The 14,835-nt window shown below is 40.6% G+C and overlaps 1 protein-coding gene across 1 annotated transcript in view; it reads left to right on the top strand.

The window, feature by feature from the left end:
• The window catches only part of LOC128734087 (A-kinase anchor protein 1, mitochondrial), a 102,967-nt gene extending 93,537 nt beyond the window's left edge, over positions 1–9,430 (top strand). Inside the window, exon 6 of the transcript XR_008411967.1 lies at positions 3,775–9,430. The gene's annotated coding sequence lies outside the window, so the exon portion shown is untranslated. The remainder of the gene's footprint in view (positions 1–3,774) is intronic.
• Positions 9,431–14,835: the final 5,405 nt, after the last annotated feature.

Raw genomic sequence — 14,835 nt, 5'->3', positions numbered from 1 at the left:
TACTGAGTTTCGTAAAGGAAAGAACAAAATAAGGTGTCAGATTGCGCGTTGCGCAATCCGCTTGGATTGCTTATGGTTATTTATGATGTGTGGACGATTGTGGGTTCTGTTAAGCGATGTTGCAATGGATTTATTTAGGTTGGCAGGTGGTTAGCCTTTCGGTGATGCCACCCGGCTTGGCTTGGTATTGCTCAAGACTTATGGTGCTGAATCGGGTTGTGAGAAATGATATAGGATGATCTAGGTTTTGGAAAAGGTTGTTATTTGAGTATGCCAGATGAGTGGATGGGATTTTAGTTGTCTGTGATTGTTTAGTTCATATCTGTGTAAAATCACATCACAGTACCTCGTAACCAACTGGGAGGCCTGGAGCATTGATTTCATTAAATACAAATGTATGTATGTATGGATGGGGCTGGTACCGAATGGCCGAAACACAAATGGCCGAATCACGAATGGCCGAAATCCAAATGGCCGAATTTCAATAACAGTCACAGAAGGCCGAATCACGAAAGGCCGAATCACGAATGGCCGAATTACGAAAGGCCGAATCACGAAAGGCCGAATCACAAAAGGCCGAAATTTTTCGAGATGCCTAAATAACTATTCAATAAAAAACCATGAATTGGCAAGTAGTTAACAAATAACTTTAATCAAACAAAAAACAAACTACTACTATTAAACAAACAAAACATGCTTTACGAACGCCTTTGTTTAGTTAATAAAAGCGCAACTGCGTCAACAAAATTTTTGCTGCTCATTTTGTGAGCATTAACACATTTCGAGTAGATTTTTTCGTCTATTTCTAGGCGCGAATTCGGAACATCCCCCTGAAGAATTCTAAGGATGTTCCCCTCTATCGCCTTTTGCTCCACCCGCAGCTCTGTGATGATCCTGGTCATTGACAGGTGATTGGAACCAACAATGGTTGTCCATCGTTGGTGCCATGCTTCCAAGCTGTTTGTGGTCCGCGGTAGCTTGTCAATGACATGCTTAAAATTTGACCACAGAGTGGGGTGAAACAATGGCCTGTTGTTCCCGTTCCTCCCACTTATGTAAGTATCCCGAAAATATCTGAGGAAATTCTCCAATTCTTCAGGCATCGTTCCTTCCATCGCGTCGTACGCCTCCTGTACCCGATTTTGAGGCAGAACAGACAAAGCCTAGAATTTTTATAACATTATAAAAACATCAAATAGTACTTTATCAATAAACCCGCAGCCGTTTTACCGCCATTAATATGTCTGTGTTGGTCAAGTAATGTTGTTTTAGTCCGCGTATACTGATTATATTTTGTGTGAAATGAAAAAAGCATAAGAAGCATTTAGTGATGTCCGAAATTTTCAATTATTCGATTACCGAACGGAGCCTTCCCCGTAATCTGCAATTGATGTAGGAAGCGGCACAATATGTGTCGATAACCCAACCAAACACGTCGCTATTCTTGAGAAGTGGATTTTGCGGTCTCCTTTTGTCGCGCGTCTCTGGTTCAAAGGTACAAGTACCAGCGAACCACATGCCCTGGCGGGTGTTGTGGATTCGAATCCGGTTATAATCTCAGATTACAGCTTGGTTCGACTCATGTACCTTCCAGCATTGGACAAAAGGTAGGAGTCAAAATGACTACTTGTCAAGCATAGCTACCAATACCCCCCCTTCCTTTCCGCTCTTCCCCTCCTTCACCAAAAATTTTCAATTCTTTCCCCTACCGTCCCTTCATCAATTGTAGAACCTTTCAAAAAATATTAATATATATGTATGACCGCATTTCAAGGTCAAGACTAAAAACTTGAGATTAGTCTTTATATGTTTCCTGGATGATTCAGGGCGAGACGGCCGTAGGCCGCGAGTGTGCGCCGGTGACCCGCCGTCGGAAGCGCCGGCCACTGCGGGGGGGCAGCCCCCCCGCAGAAACCACTACTATTTAGGTGCATGCATTTTCCTAGGTTTACTGTCTATTAGGGATTATCCCTTAGTTAAGTCCGAACGAGCGGCAGCGAGTAAGGACAGCATGTACCCAATGTTTGCGCAGGTTGAAGGCTATGAATATTTTCGGTCGAATATGACATTCGGCCATTCGTGTTTCGGCCATTTGTGATTCGGCCATTAGTGATTCGGCCTTTTGTGATTCGGCCATTCGTGATTCGGCCATTTGATATATTATGCCATTCGTTATTTCGGCCATTTGTGTTTCGGCCATTCGTGATTCGGCCATTTGTGTTTCGGCCATTCGTAGGTAATCCGTATGGATGGGGGTAGCCACTCAAGGGTTTCCCATTGCATGCAAGTAGAATTACTGCAGAATCGAATTTTATCTACCCAGTAACTTTTATGTCTATGCTGCTCATGAAGGACCGGAAGGGGTTGGGTGAATCTATAAGCAATGTCGCTTACATGATTCCACGGGAATATAAGACACTCTTTCCTGCATAGACCTCCGGTTTCTAGATACATAACTTCGCCGTGCAAACTTATCTTGCGTGATGATTTGTATGCTATAGAAGGGCGCGTCAAAATCCTCTCCGACCTTTTATGACTTGGTCTGGGTACCACATCCTTCTTTTAGTCTTCAATTCATTCGATACCCTGATGCTCCCTCCCCTTTACTATTGATGGTATATGGCAATATAATAAAATATGTGTTATATGAATAGAGTAGGGTGGGGCATAAGTGCGATGTTTGAAGTTGCCATCAATTTTCGTGAGATATAAAGAAGGGCAACAACATAATATATTTTATAGTGATGCAGTAACTCAATGTCTTCACATTCAACTATAAATCATCTGCGATAATAGTGGTTTGCCGAATAAATTTTTCTTTCTTCTGATCAAGTGCAGATTCGCACTTGTACCCCACTAGCGGGGCAAAAGTTCGAAGCTAGAATCCACGAAATTAGCCTAGCAGTAGCTAACAAAACCATATTATCTTCAATCTGCGTTATGTTTCGATAAGGAATATTCTCAATTTGCACCTTTTCTATTTTGCGCTGGCGTATTGCAGCCTCTGTTAGATCGAAACTTTTTGAAGCGTTTGTTTTTTGTTTCATCAGCGGAAACACATTGTTTTTCTTCGTGCAACATCTGTAGAGCACACAGTTTTCTGCAGATCTTTCATTTCATATAGTGCCTAAAGCTGTATATAATTAGCTATACATTTTTGCCTCGTCCATCAATCGCACTTTTGCCCCGTCCGTGAATCGAACTTTTACCCCGCTAAGCGCTTGACGGGGCACAGTGGGGCAGATTGATCCGGCGCTCGGACAAAACCTCATAACTTCTTTCATATGCTTCGTAAAGCTTTATTGTCTTCAGCAACATTGTTTGTAATAAAATTGCGCATCTTTCTGTAAATTTTAAGTAGTTGTATTTTTATTCCTATAGATGGCGTTGAGATCTAACTTTTTAAATAATGACTAGAAATATTGTGTCTTCAGAAAAGTTGTTTGTCTTGTAAAGTTACGTAAAGTTACTGAACATACCAAAATTGTAGGACTTACGGGAATCAAGTTATAAATATTTTAAATACTCAAACACATTTTTTAAGTAGTCGAAATTGGTAGTCTGACGACCTCCTATACAAATTATCACAATCTGCATATCAAGAGTAATTTAGTATTATTATTCTGGTATAGGGTAAATCAACCATTTGTGGACCTTTCTATACATTATTTTGAACTCGTTACGCTAAACACCCAACCAATGGCACTTACAATATTAGTAACTTTCGAATAAGCCTAAATATATCAATTTCTGATGCAAATCTATATTTTACAGATTTTTTAAAACAGATTGGAATGTCCACTTTCCTTTCATGGACCCTTGCGGTTTACAATAGAATACCCAGGTAACCAATAAGCATTAGTATAAGCAGTAAACCAGTTGTTTATTAGCATCCCTGGCATTTTATACTGCAGGTTGCTGTTTATCAGCCTTTTGACTGCATAACTGTCGTGAATTGGCATCCACAATTCTATTTAAATTCTTGTCGGTAACTAGCTGCAAATAAGCATTGTCAGCACTATAAGAGGGCTAGCCGTAAAGTAGCCGCATATTTTGCCAAAATAGCATTTAAGTACCATTTAAGGCAACATAAATGCTTATTGGCTTGCATTTAAATTGCATTGGAAATGCTTACTGGTTACCTGGGTAACGACCGGGTCCATTATAGGAATTTTAGTGTATTTTGCATGGGGAGAGTCCGGTAATGGCGACATTTTTTGCATTGTATATAATGGACCCACTTGTTGAAAACGTCAATTTTAAAGCATTAATAATGAAATGCAGCTAAAATTTTATCAACTCAAATGTGTGTTATGTTTAGTACGGTCTGTTTCATGTTATATATCCTCAGAAATAAGAAGTATAAGCTAATAAATATCGAAATTTTATCCGAGTGTCCATTACAGGTAGAGGGTTTACTATATAGGTTAACTTACCCTACTATCTGCTTTAGTGCATTCATGTAATTTTTTTTAATTCATTAGTTTGGCCATACGCAGCGAAAGGATATGAGTGGCGAGATAGGCTGTCATCGGCCTCAGCCAAATCCTGGCAAAAGGCATAAAAAATAACGAGTAACTGACAGAGTATAGCAATCTGTTTATCCTGCAAACACGTATCAACATGTTCGACTCTAAATAAACAAAATGGAGGCTAGTTGAATCGAGCTGAAAGTCCAATCGAACATATTCTACTGCCAACTTGACTTGAAACAGAGCTAATTGGGAAAAAGCTGTTGAGTAGTCGCCTTTACAATGTTCAGAATTCCCCTTATCGACTCCGATGTATCTCATAACGATAATAATGCTATGTCTTACATACACAAGCATGACTATTTAACGTACAGCAGGAATGAACTTCGTACTGGCGCGCGCATTTACTAATTTGTAGCCTAAAATGCCGGAAAACATGCATTCGGAAAACTTTAATAACTCCGGACATCGCAACTAGTAGCAGCTAATTTTTTGCTTCTTAGTAGTTAACACCTTGAATGTTGATTCTATGGTAGTGTCAGAGCGGAAATTTGTGGAAATCTTTTTCTACACAGTATTGAAAATTGACATAAATAACAATTTTTTTGTTCTAAAACACTTCGTCAGAACAAAGCCTACTAGTAAAAAATCTGTCTTAATATCACCTAAACTATTAGTTTATAATCCCTTTAATGTGAATTGTCCTTTAAAAGTATAGAATTTTAAGCAGCATGGTAGCCAGATACTAAAAGATTAAATGATATTTATTTGTTCACTTTCCAAAATTTTTTTACACTGTGTTTCACCTTCTTTAATGCCTATTGAAAAACTACTTATTAAAACAATTTATGTATATTTCTTATAGATTATGTGTCTACTATACGTAGAATATTAAGTTTGATAGAATATCTCAAATAAAAATTTTGAGGTTTTGTCCGAGCTTTTTCGGGTTCTGCCCCATAGTGCGGGGTTAGATTAAATTACGGAAAAGCGAAATATATTTTGTAAATTATTTTCGCCGTATTTTCAAAACAGATATGTGAGTGATGTAAAACGCTGCTGCAAATTTTCAACAAGTAATATCCTCCTGTGGATATCGTATTTGCCGTATAATGAAAAATTACATCAAAACCGCCCTAAAACAACATTTGCACATAGCTCAGCAACTATGCTTCGTAAGCAAGCAAAGTTTACGTTAGATTCAAGCTGTCAAAGTAGCCACCCATCCATGCCAATGTAGAAATTTTACTTGGAATCTGCACCGATAAATCATTGAATCGCACTTTTACCCGCATCGCACTTTTACCCCTCCTTACTCTATACAGTATATGAGTAATTCTCGCTGAAACGGAGCCACTACTGACACGAGGTCTTCAAATATTGGAATTTTTGCGCTTAATTGGTTGAAAATGGTTAATAAATAAGAATTACAGTTTTAATACCTCGAAATAGTGGACCGCTCGTTCGCCAAGGGGCCTAACAGTTTCAAAAAAAAGTTGAATTTTGAGCAAACCTTGAAATCTATATCATGTGATATTTCATAAATTTGCCATGAAACAACTAACAAATGGTCCGGTTCTGTAAAGAAGAAGAACAGGGCTTTCAAATGGAGTAAAAATTTTGGATTTTATCAAAAAATCGCCGTTTTCACCATGAGCCCCCAACCGCTTTTCATTTTAAGACCATCATAGGAAAGCTGAGAAAAAATGCTACAAGCAGGCTTGGCATACACTTTTCGCTTCGATTTTGCTCTTTTGATTACTGCATCTCAGCCAAGCAAAATTTGAAAAAGTGATGTATGGGGCGTTTGTAGAATTTGTTATTACAGGCCGGACTCGATTATCCGGGGATTCGATTATCCGGGTTTTTAGACTCGATTATCCGGATGAAAAATAAATTTTTTTTTCACTGATTTATTTTAAACCCAAATGTTATAATTTTCATGCTACATGATGATTCCAACTAGACAAGCATTGATTAACCTCCCTAAAGCTACAAAATTCCTTTCTTATATCCCTTTTATCGGCGAAAAAAACAAAAATAAATCCTGCGATGATGAAATCAATTTTTTTACTTAAAAATCATCATCGCCATCATCATTATCATCATCATCATCGTCATCGTAATCATCAGTAAAAAAATGGCAAAAAAAAGAATTTTATGACTAGGGGAGATTCATCAATAATAAAAAAAACATTTATAATACCTAAATATTGAAAAACATAACATACAAAAAATAATATTGTACCAAAAAAATCATCAGTGGAAAAAATCGTAAGAAAGGATTTTTCTAACTTTTGGGAAGATAGATCAATAATAAATAAAACATTTCTAATGCCTAAAAGTCAAAAAACTTGACCTACCAAAAAAAAATTTTGTACCAAAAATGATGATTCGATTATCGGGCTGAAAATAAAAATGAGCACCCGGATAATCGAGTCCGGGCTGTATCTACAATATTGCTGAAGTAAGCATTACTGTGCATTTTGTATTTATGGCGCTATAAGGCTGCTACTCTCTTGGTAGCAAAAAGAGCGCTCTTTTTGCTACCAACGGCATTGCTGCAGCTACAGCGCCGTAAATAATAAAGATAAAACTTCATTTTCTTCAGCAATATTATTGTTTATCACTAGCTCTACAAATGCCCTATACACCACTTTTTCAAATTCTGTTTGGCTGAGGAGCAGTAATCTAAAGAGCAAAACCAAAGCGAAAAGTGTATGCCAAGCCTGTCTACAAGAAACATTCATAAAATTAGGTGTGCAATGACATTAGCTGAATAAAACAACCAGTTATTGGTAGCAAGGTTCCCAATTTTCATATAATTGTGATATTTCGAAAATTTGCTATGAAACAAACTACAAACGACACGGTTTTGTAAAGAGGAGAGATAGGACTTATAAATGAAGTGAAAAAAAATTAGCGGCCATCTTGGATTTAGCCGCCATGTTGGATTTTATCAAAAAATCGCCGTTTTCGCCATGATCCCCCAACCGATTTTAATTTCAAGACCACCATCGAAAAGCTGAGAAAGAATGCTATATGAAACATTCATCAAGTTAGATAAACAATGGCATTAACTAAATAAAACAAATATTTATCAGTATCAAGGTTTACAACTCTCCTATAATGGAATTTCTTGCTACAGTCTGTCAGTCTCTCAGTGCATCCCAGTACAGTCACGAAGATAAAAAAAAAGGAAAAACCGATAGTCAAAATATTGTACGCGTACCGGCACTGGTGGCACCGATAAACCGACATGGCGATATGACATCCCATACACTTTCTTTAGAAAACATGTGTTCGTACACATTTGAATCAAAATACGTTAAATAGTAATACGAACTATATAACGAATCGCTATTTATTGTCGAAAAGTAGAGAACAGGTTTAGCCGAATGTCATTCACTAACTATATGTGACCGACACGAAAAAAAAAATAAAATCATTAGGAGCACAAGTGAATGAATAAAGGCCTATGTAAAAAGCTTTATCATCTGTTTGTGCAATACACAAAAAAAAACCGGAGCATTTTCAATATTTAGGTATACATATCACCGTTGAAACAAACTGAATTTCGCATAAATCTCTATCCCGTAGGTACGCTTGTAAGCAAGTGAACGCTTTCTTGAAAGATAATGTGTGTCAAAACTTAAATGCCAGTGTCATATCAGTTCATCAGTGCTGGTGGTTCGTATTGGTATTCTCCATTTGACACGAGTACCGTGAACGTACCATATTCTTCGCAGTTAAGACATATTTATGATTCTTCCGCTATTCTAAGTATTCTAGATTTAAATTAACACCGTGGATAGCAGCAACGTGTAGCTACGGTCTACAATATCTGGTAAAAAATATGGGAATTATACCAACAATTGAGTAAATTTTTCGTTTTGTAAACTTATCCACGGTGCCTAATTCTGCGCACTTTCTTGCCCATGTTCCTAATTCTGCGCATGTTTGCTTCTAATTCTGCGCACCCAAAAAGTGAAAATAAATACTCCTGCCATGCTGTTTATGTCTTTATACGCTGGAAGCACACCAAAAAATCCGGCATTAGCCATTACCATAATTAAATCCATGATTCGGCCTTCTTGTACTGTCCAGGTGGCAAAGCAATATTATTATCATTTTGATAGCCTCATTTTAAATATTTTATTCTCGATAACGCGAATAGCGAATTGATTCGGGTTTTCTGCATAATGAACATTACACTTTAGACTAATAATAGAAATTGAGTTTTCATATAGAAACCACGTCCCCACTCTCCGACAGCCCCATGAGGTTGGACATTAAAAAAAATTAGAAGACATGGCTTCATGGCGCTCGTAGGTTTGAACCCCGAGACACAGCACAGGATTCCAATCAATGCAAGTTAAAGATTCTACTTGAATTTTCATGCCTCTATACCACAGCTATTTGGGTGAAGTTGCGTATTCTTTTGCGATTTCTTCGTAGGATACATTACTGCGCAGAATTTGGAACATGAATAAAAAATCTATGCCTAAATCTGCGCATTATTGCATCGCATTTTTCTAAAGAAAGCAATGCATGCAATCACTCTTTTCGTCTAAAACGTGACTGAAACTAATTATTCTTTCTAATTATGCTGGGTAATTTGATCATTGCAAAGAATTTCGATCATAAATTTGTTAATTTTCTAGAAGGACAATCTTAGCGTTGGTGCTAACGACGATGTTTTCTGTCATATAAAATATTTTCAGTTTCACGTTAAATTATTTCGCTCTCAAATATTATGGCCCGTTTGTGAATAATGGCGTAATATTCAACAGACATTTATAAAAAAATAACGCAATGATCATAGTTATGCACAATGTTAAAAAATACTTATATTGCAAATTGCATCAAAAATGCGAAATGCAAGAAACTTGCAGACATTTTGCAAGCAAAATCCCAGTAGCGAACCGTCAATTATTCATGTCAATTTATTGGGATTGACACTCGCAATAAGTTAACATAAATATTTGACAGCTCACTGCTGGCATTTTACTTGTAAACTGTTCACAAGATTTTTTCATTTCGCGTTTTCAATGCAATTTGCAATATGAAGAAAAAAGCGCAGAATTAGTAGCTGTCACGGTACTCTGTTCTGATTAAAATACAATCGGTAGTGTGGTTCAAATGCGATAAACAGTGCAGTTTTTGGACATGCCTGCTCTTCTTACGTCAATATTTCTGAAAATCCTTATTTATTCATATTATGACACAAATGTATGTATGTGATGTTGCTAAAAATGTAAACTTTTAAACAAATTTTGAAGCGTACCTACAAGATTGATATTTCTTGTATAATTTTTGCTACCACAAAAGAAACCTGTTATGAAAAAGATTGCATCTCCAAAAATGATTTGACACATGAAAGAGTTGGTTCCTGTAGATCTGTAGTTTCTGGTGTCGGTTGGCTCATGGCAGTGACATCTATTTCGATGATTTCGAGATTTCAGTCTGTGAAAATATGTACACACTTTAAAGCATGCTGGGCATTTTTTAAATCTGCAAGACTTACAAACATTTCATTAAATTTGCACATGAATTCCGTAAGTCCATCTATCATATATGCAAAATAAAAAAAAATATCGAAACTGATTACGAATCGTTATAAGTACAGCAGGAATAGAACTGATATAATGGTAGAATTTATGTTCTATTTTTCAAAGTATTCATGTCACCAGAAAACAATTTGAAAAACAATAGCAATAAACGGAACGAGTAGAAAAATCGATCATGTTATACCCTCCTTAGGACTAAGCGTTTTGGATGTGTTTTTTTTTATAATTCAGCGGCGCTCGCTTTGTTGGTCTGTTTATTTTAAAATGTCTTATTTATCCTAATGATTCACACTACATTTCTATTCATTTATCAGTTATATTTTCAAATAACTAACTGCCTTGTGAAGTTATGAAAAAGAGCCGGATACTTTGCTAACATTATAATACCTTATTTATCTATATCAAAAGCACTATCAAATTATAAATACCACGTTGCGTAATTTTTTATCTAAACAGATTTCTGTGTATAGTTTTTGGATATTTAAATTTAGCGTATTTACTTACTTAACTAAATGTTGCAATGTTTTAGGAAAACATGTGTTATGTAAATAGTAATTAGATATAAATGTGAATCAATTTATTAAATTGCATATACTTTCAAAACTGTTTTCTTTATGAAAGAAATATCCACTCTTCAGTTGATTAAAATAAATTTTTTGTCGTACTGTTGCGTTATTGATTGATGTTGTGTAATATCTACTCCTAACCGATCATTTAATTGAAGATCGGATGATCATTTTTCAATTTGAAGGAGCTTTCAAGGTGTGTTAGATGTGGTCTGTAATGATACATAAGTAAGTATTAATGACAAATATTAAATACTAGCTGATTGCCTGGTGTTACTCGGGCCCCTTTGCCTCTCAGTCATTTGTACATCTGTTATTGTAACGAAATTTCTCAAAATGCAAGAAACAAAACCCTTTTTTCATTTTAATGTATCTACTCCCTTTGACAGTTCCCCTCATATTGTCCTCCAGCTACTTGTAAATCTGATTTCCCGGTAATCCCATAAATCTACAAAAAACCTTTTTACGTTTTTGAACCTCCCCTTTGTTAATGGTTACCTTATTCCCTCTTTATGAAATCCAACAGCTTATACAACTGCTATCGTTCGTTCCAAATGCAAGTGTGCAAATGCAAATGTAAATATATATATATATATATATATATATATATATATATATATATATATATATATATTTTTTTTTTTTTTTTTTACGAGTTGGGAAATCTGCTGAGCACCTTAGAAGATACGGTACTATCAGACACCTGAAAAGATACCTCAGGGAGTGGGGTTTAGGTATCCCGACCCCCCTAATGGGGCGTGAGGATCCCGACCCACTAAAACCCTACTCGAGTCTCCAGCCTCAATCCCCCCTGGCACCACCTTATCGGTATTACTTCAGGGAGGGGCTATTGTGCTTAATGCACTCGCTTAGATAACTACTGGACTATGGTAGTTAGGCTGTTTATTCGGCGTTGATCGGCTCTCCAGTGGTTTTGTAGCTCGAGTACAATCTGGGTAGCAGCCGCATTGACCGCTCCCCAGATGTCCGAGCTGGAACACATCTTTTGGACTAGGTTATCCGGGGTAGTGTCCTGTCCGCTCACTGCCATCATGCTGCTTCTCGCGCCCGCGAAACGAGGGCATATGAAGAAAGCATGTTCTGCCGTTTCCTCAACATCCACGCATTCGGGACACGCGGGGGACTCCGCATGCCCAAACTTATGCAGATACTGTCTGAAGCAACCATGCCCTGACAGAATCTGTGTCAGGTGGAAGTTGACTTCGCCGTGGCGCCTGTTGACCCACCCAGATAGTTCCGGGATAAGTCGATGTGTCCACCGACCTTTTGTGGAATTAGACCATGCCCGCTGCCATGTGGTCATCGAGGCCGATCTTGTGGTACTCCGTATGCCTCTAGTTCCACGTTGGTTGAAGCACTCTACGTCCTCGCTGATGATAATGCCAATAGGCATCATACCTGCTAAGACGCAGATTGCGTCATGTGAAACTGTGCGATACGCACTCGCCACTCTCAAGCACATGAGACGATAGGTGCTTTCCAGCTTGGCTAGATAGCTTTTGGTACCTAACGCCGATGACCACACCGGTCCGCCATACCTAAGTATAGACTGGACCACGTTGGCTAATAGCCTTCGCTTGCTGCCATATACCGCAGAGCTATTAGACATCATACGAGACAATGCCGAAATAGCTGTGGAAGCCTTCTTGCAGGCATAGTCGACGTGGCTCCCGAACTTGAGCTTGTCGTCGACCATGACTCCCAGAAGTTTTAAGGACCGCGTTGACGAAATAGTGCAGTCCCCGACGCTGATCTTTGCTTGCTGTACCGACTTGCGGTTGTTCACCACGATAACCTCCGTTTTATGATGCGCTAGCTCCAGTTTCCTGGATCGCATCCAATCTTCAACAATGCTTATAGAGTGGGCAGCCGTCAACTCAACCTCTCTGATAGATTCACCATAGACTTCCAGGGTGATATCATCCGCAAAGCCGACAATCACCACCCCTACCGGGAACTTTAGCTTCAACACCTCGTCATACATGACGTTCCACAACACCGGGCCCAGTATGGAACCTTGCGGAACCCCTGCGGTGATTGGAACGCACTTCTGACCCTCCTCCGTGTTGTAGCATAGCACACGATTCTGGAAATAATTTTCCAGGATCCTGTACAGCGACACCGGCACTTGGACGTTCCGAAGCGAGTTGGCTATGGAGTCCCAGCTAGCGCTATTAAACGCATTTCTCACGTCAAGCGTGACAACTGCGCAATAGCGGATACCTGTCCTCTTGCGCTGGATTGCCACCTCGGCTGTCTTAGTGACAGACAAGATTGCATCCACCGTAGATTTGCCTTTTCGGAAGCCGAATTGATTCCTTGACAGACCGTTTGTACCCTCCGTGTACTGTACGAGTCTGTTAAGGATAACCTTCTCCAGCACCTTACCGGCAATATCGAGCAGACAGATCGGCCTATATGACGAGGGAACACCCGGAGGTTTTCCCGGCTTCGGCAACAGCACGAGGTTCTGTCGCTTCCATCTGTCCGGGAAGTGGCCAGCTTCCAGGCATCTCCTCATTACTGCTCCAAATAACTCGGGAGCCTCTAACATAGCCGCTTTAATGGCCATATTCGGGATTCCGTCTGGCCCCGGTGCCTTGCTCACCTTTAGGGATTTAGCGATCTCAATGAGCTCCTCATTCGTAACCGTCACTTCGTCCCCGACCGCCAAACCGCCGTCGCCCACGTTACTTTGGATGTTCGGCTGGGAGGCCGACCATCCTACGCTATGGTCTGAGATACTGGAACGTCGGCCGTGGGACGACTCAGCGGCCTGGGGCCAGAGCCTTGGCTCGTGGCGCGGAAAGAGGCCCTCGATGATCCGCTCCAGCATCTCTGGCGATTGCTCTGAGGGCGCCATCACTCCCTTGGTCTTTGCCATTACGACCCTGTAGGCATCACCCCACGGGTTCGCATTGGCACTAGCACATAACCTTTCAAAGCAGGCTCGTTTACTAGCTTTTATCCCACTCTTAAGCGCTGCGCGTGCAGCAGCAAGTGCTACTCGACATTCAGCCCTGCCTTCGTCCGAACGAGCTCTTTGCATAATTCTCCGCGGAGTTCCGCAATTTCATCTGTCCACCAGTAAGCCGGTGACCTGCCATACCTAGGTCGACCTTTCCTAGGCATGGTAGCGTCACATGCTCGCGACAGTACCTCAACCAAATGATCAGCGTTCGGATCGGGCATACCACGATCACCGCACTCTCTTCGGATTGCTTCCACAAATACTTCGGGATCGAAGTATGAAGTCTTCCATACACGGGTGGTTGGAGTGTCGGCTCTACTCGCCGCCTGCCGTCTCGTTATCTGATCGACACCATAGCGGACCGCCTGATGGTCGCTGTGAGTGTAGCCATTGTCTACCCTCCAGTCTCCTATCAGACCAGGACTGCCGAATGTCACGTCGATGATAGACTCCGCACCGCTCCTACTGAAGGTACTTGTGGTGCCGACGTTGACCAGATCTACGTTGAGCTTTGCCAGAGCTTCAAGCAGAATCCGGCCCCTGTGGTTCGTGCGACGACTTCCCCACTCTACCGCCCAAGCGTTAAAGTCGCCCGCCACAACCAACGGCCTTAGACCAGTCAGCACAACTGATACTCGGTCTACCATCCGCGTGAACTGCTCGATAGACCAACTCGGCGGAGCATAGCAGCTGCAGTAGAACACTCCACCCACTTTGGCAACCACGAATCCCTCGTCTGCAGTTGACACAACATCTTGAACCGGGAACCTGCTTGTCGTCCATATAGCCGCCGTCCCGGACCTATCCGACACCCAGTTACCGTTTCCGGCAGGGATGCGGTATGGGTCCGAGATGATTGCAATGTCCGTCAACGACTCAGTAACTGCTTGGTACAACAGCTGCTGAGCCGCGTGGCAGTGGTTCAAGTTCAGTTGCGTTACCTGCACTACGCCCGGGTTTTAGTCGCCAGCGCGCCTGCCGGGCACTTCGGGCCTCCTGTTGTGTGCTTAGCGTCCCGTTGGCCGGTACATATCAGGCACTTGGGTGGCGCAGTACAGTCCCTCGCTATATGACCCGTACCGCCACATCTCCTACACAAGTGGCTTCGGTCTGGCCCCTTACAGCTCCAGGACCTGTGCCCTCTCTCAAAGCACCGGAAGCAGGCCTCCGGCTGCTGGAACACGCTCAGTGGGCACACGGACCATCCCACCTTCAGCTTAGCCACTTTCAGGGCT

Source organism: Sabethes cyaneus, chromosome 1 (genome assembly GCF_943734655.1).
Source record: "Sabethes cyaneus chromosome 1, idSabCyanKW18_F2, whole genome shotgun sequence".
Taxonomy (NCBI): domain Eukaryota; kingdom Metazoa; phylum Arthropoda; class Insecta; order Diptera; family Culicidae; genus Sabethes; species Sabethes cyaneus.
The sequence above is the reverse complement of the archived record's forward strand: the minus strand, read 5'-3'. Positions and strand labels throughout refer to the sequence as shown.